The sequence below is a fragment of the Telopea speciosissima genome, chromosome 2 (assembly GCF_018873765.1).
Source record: "Telopea speciosissima isolate NSW1024214 ecotype Mountain lineage chromosome 2, Tspe_v1, whole genome shotgun sequence".
Lineage (NCBI taxonomy): Eukaryota > Viridiplantae > Streptophyta > Magnoliopsida > Proteales > Proteaceae > Telopea > Telopea speciosissima.
Genome location: NC_057917.1, coordinates 36314242 through 36319091, shown reverse-complemented (window position 1 = coordinate 36319091; position 4850 = coordinate 36314242). Strand labels below are relative to the sequence as shown.

The 4850-nt window shown below is 38.5% G+C and overlaps 1 non-coding gene across 1 annotated transcript; it reads left to right on the top strand.

Moving 5' to 3' along the window:
• Positions 1–1132: 1132 nt before the first annotated feature.
• On the top strand, positions 1133–1239 carry LOC122653296. Its single transcript, XR_006331733.1, has one exon. It is a non-coding gene; the product is annotated as a small nucleolar RNA R71 (small nucleolar RNA).
• Positions 1240–4850: the final 3611 nt, after the last annotated feature.

Genomic DNA, 4850 nt, shown 5'->3' with positions numbered 1-4850 from the left:
AGATGGTGTCTGAAGTGCTTGGGGAAAAGGGACCTTTGGAATGTAAGAATCAGGTGATGGTCCCTCCACAATAGAAATGTACAGCCCCTTCCTTGGGAACTGATGAATGGGTTTCACAGGTGGTGTTTCAGTAATGGAATCATGTCTGTCTACATCACCACTGGATTTATCTCGGGTTGACTCAGCCTCTCCTTGGCTTTGAGATCTAGTAGGCAACGTCTCATTAGTGCCTAAGGGTGTATCAGGTTTTTTTACCCTTATGCCACTCCTTAGGACTGTGACCGACTGGACTTGCTCTTTCCCTTGACCCATTTGACTATGTAGGTTACCTATTGGCTGACATGGCAATTGACCAGCCTCCCTCCTACTTATAGCATCAGCTAGCTGACCCAATTGGTTTTCTAGCTTATTAATGGACTGAGTATGTTAGTGAAGCAGTTGTGTGTTCTGCTCCAGTCCACTTAATGCTTTTAGCACCTTCTCCTCAAAGGATTCATTCTGTTGGGGTTGAGGATATGGCGGCTGTCCACCCATATAGGCATTGGTTTGAGCATTAAATGGTGGCCTATATGGTGGGTTTGGAGGATTATTAGGTACTGAGTTTCTCCATGAAAAGTTTGGATCGTTTCGCCATCCCGGGTTATAAGTATTAGAAAAGGGATCATTATCCGGTGTAGGGAAACTTTGAGCTATTTGCACCTGTTCCTGAACAAACTGAGGGTATTGTGCAGCCGAAGGGCAGTTCGTCATATAGTGACTAGCGCTAGCACATAGGGCACATGCTTCAGTCTGATTGGGTGGAGAGAAACTTATTGGGAAATGGGACATAGGATGCTATCCTATAGACATCAAATAATCCAATTTCTTGGACAACATATCAACCTTAGCAATCATCTCTACAGTTGGATTGATCCCATAGAGACCGCCTTTCTTTGGTTGCCTTTCTATGTGTGGAATCTCAATCCGAGAGGCCGATGCATGATGTTGGAAATTCTCACTAAGGATTTCAAAAAGATCCCATGCTTCCGTCTCATTCTTGTGCATAAATGTTCCACCACAAGAGGAGTCCACCATCTGTCTATATCGGTCACGGAGACCATCATAAAAACACTGGACTAACTGCCATTTCGGGACAGCGTGGTGGGGGCACTTCCTAAGTAATTCCTGGAGTCTCTCCCACGCTTCATGAAATTGTTCGCCCTCTAATTGGGAGAAATTAGTAATGGCTCTTCTAAGGCTATTAGTCCGGCCAATGGGGAAGAATTTTTTCAAAAATTCTTGCTGCATGGCCGCCCATGTAGAAATCCTAATTGAATCTAGGGAATGAAGCCAGTGTTTGGCTTTATCCTTTAAGGAAAATGGGAACAGAAGCAACTTTAAGGCATCTGGAGAGAGGTTTTGGATTTTCACTGTAGAGCATACCTCTAAGAACTCATCAAGATGCTTGTAAGGCTCCTCTTCAGCAAGTCTATAATAGGATGGTAACATCTGTATGATGTTGGACTTGATCTCATATTGAGCAGCCTCAATGGCAGGCAACTGAATACAAGATGCAGGGGTATAGGCAGTTGGAGTGAAGTGCTCACTCAGCGGCTTTCCTGGCTGGTTTTCGTCACCCATTTTATTACTATTATCCTTAGGTCTAACCACAGATTGCTCTATTTCTAAGTTAAGGGCAGTCAGGTTGAGGTGTAAAGAACGTCGACCATGCATAAAGCACAACACAGGTTGAACGTGCTAATTAAACAAAAATAAAAAATAGTAATTTAAAACGTGATAACTAATAAAAATAAAAATCAGAACTAAAAAGAAAAAAAAAATAACTAATTTAAAACTAACGAAAATACTTATCTGGTGTTGGCGGTTGTGCAATTTCGCGTGCTGCCCCTGATAAACAGTTACACATATGATCTTAAGGGGATGGGGGTTTAAAATTGAACCTAAACACCCAATCTAATGCTAGAATTAAATAAAAAATTACATAAAATAAATCTAATTACATAAAGTCTAGGAATTAGAAGTAAACCAAATGGACAGCTTGTCCAACTCGATCTACTCGGCTTCCTGTACAAACAAAGAGAATGTTAGGTATACTAAAATTAATCTAATAAAGAGATTAAAAATAAAAATAAAGATTCTGGAATTATGAAATTAAAACTAAAACAAAGTGGCACAAAACAACTCAATCAATCCAAGCAACCGTGCTTCGGTTCCCCGGCAACGGCGCCAAAATTTTATCGTGTCATTAACCGGTCAAAAATAAAATCCTAAACTAATCTAGCAAGTAGCAAGTAAGGGGTCGATCTACGGGGAACTGGAAGGCTAAATTACTAAGATGATTAGATGAAAGTGATGAAAATTAAAATGCAATAAATCTGATTTTTAAACTACGAACGAAAGAAACAAATCTAAACTAACAACGCTGTGCAAATACGGGAGAAGACTATCTTTAGGGTTCGAATCCCCAATGGGTTGCTATTCAATTCAGTTGCATGCTTTGGTTTATTATAACCACAGGCCTAATAATACCACAGAATATAGGGTTCCTCCTAGGTATGGACTATCTTGACGAGTACTATCGTCCTTCGCTTATAAGGCTTGGCACGCTTAGTTCGTTCAGCTATAATCCATCATCGGTACAACCACATAAGAACAAAATACCATTGCTTGAATGAAAAATAATGAATCACAGAAACATAATTTTTCAACTAAATACATCGATTAAAATCATCCAAACAGGGATGGGGTCTCAACATCAAGCAATCAAGCATACAAACCAGAATTTTAAATAGTAAACACCATTAGTTCATCTACACCTAAAGATAGAGAGAACTTAGTCAATCATGATGTAAAGTGACAAAGGACAGCAATGGCGACGACGATCTATGGAGATGAAGCTGGAACGGTGATCCTCCTCCCCTTGCCGAACCCAAGATCCAAAAAGAAAAAAATAAAATATACAAAAGAAGAAAGAGGGAGAAATAGAGAAGAAGAGAAGAGGCACGGCTCTATAGAATAGAATGGGAATTGGAATCCAAATCTGTCCGTGGGTTTTATTGCTATTGGTGTTTAAAAAAGAAATTTAATAATAAAAACAAAAGAAAAATAAAGCATGAGAGATAGAGAGAATGAGGGATATATGGAATCCGTGAGGGATTTGAATAGAAGAGATATAAGAAGAGAGAGAGAGAGAGAGAGAAGTGGAATAGAATTAGGAAAGGTGGTACCCGTGAGGGATTTGTGAGGGAAAGGGAGAGAGAGAGAGAGAGAATTGAAGTTGGAGAGATACATAAAACCGTAGTAGATGAGAGAGTTATATGAGGAAGGAGAGCGAGAGTTTAATCTAAATTATCAATTTTGATCGAAATTCTCTTTTTGAGAATATCTCTCATTCCTGTCCTCGGGTGGTCCCAACCTGAGAATTAAAGTTGCTCCAATTAATATTCCGGACGGTATGAGCCTAATATCAGATATCTTCTGAAAATTTCTCAATTTTATAAAATTACGATTATGCCCTTGGATCTTCTGTGAAACTTCATCGCATTAATGGATTCCAAAACCAATACGTACTTTTAATGTAACACGTCCATCTTGCTCAGAATTCAGCCATCTTCGCAACCATGAAAAGAAACCGATCCACTTTACGTGTAAATTAAAAGATATGATGCCTGATAGTCCAGAATATAAAATACCCCTATACCCTGAAAAAGACAGAAAATACCCAAGGTAACTCAATTCTAAGCAGATAAAATGCATAATTAAATGAAATAATTTCACACATAAATGTGTTCATCATTCTCCCATTGCCATGTTGTGGACTTTAAGAACTTTATAGCATGTGCACCAAAGCTCATAGCCCATGCAGATTGATAAAATGGCTAGATTTATGTCCTTGGCCCATGCATTTCTGTGTATTTGTGGAGCAACCACCTTGACGATTGCCTCTCCTGTTATGATGGTTCTAGATTTCAGCTTTGAATTTTTAACGGATCTCATCAAATCAAAGAAGATGATATTTGGCTCGTTTGTTTTCTTTTGGATTTATTCCCGCTGTTCCTCCCTTTCCCCCTGTTTGAGATTGACTATTTCATGTATTCATATTGATTAATGGCCTGCATATGTTCCAGAAATTTGTATCATCTGGGTCAATGATCTCTTGGTATTTGCTTGGAATGGTACCTCAGTGGGTATATTCTATATAATTGGAGAATAATTGTTTCAGACTTTAGAAATGAGATGATTCTCTCTTTAGGGTATCCTATTTTTTCCCTATGTTATCTGCTTCTATTTGTTGCCTCAGCTGTAATCAACTCTGAACTTTTCAATGTGGTTCAGTTTGTGGTCAGGCCTTATGGAGATGTGGGGTTTTTCGCCCCTTCTTTCTTTTAATCTTCTTAATAAAATAGAGAATCATCCCATAGATTTAGGAAGAAATCTGAACTTGATTATTGCCTCCATAGATTTCCTTCTTCAGATTCTTCTGTTATCCCTTGTTTTCTTTTTCTTACCTCTTTTTTTTTGAACTAGGGATTCGATCGTTTAGCAGGAAAAATGTTCGTCCCTTCGAACAGGTAAAAGTCCTCTTACCTTGAATTTCTGCTGCACAGTTTTAGTTTCTCTTTTACAGTTTACGATCTGATTTGTAAATCTAAACTTTAGTTTTACTGTCTTCTGCATTTTGGAAAGCAATATAGTTACCTCTTAACTCTCTCTCTTTCTGTTATCCTCTCACTTAAACTTTAGTTTTACTGTCTTCTGCATTTTGGAAAGCAATATAGTTACCTCTTAACTCTCTCTCTTTCTGTTATCCTCTCACTTTCAATATCTCTATCTTTCTCTCTTTGTGGGTT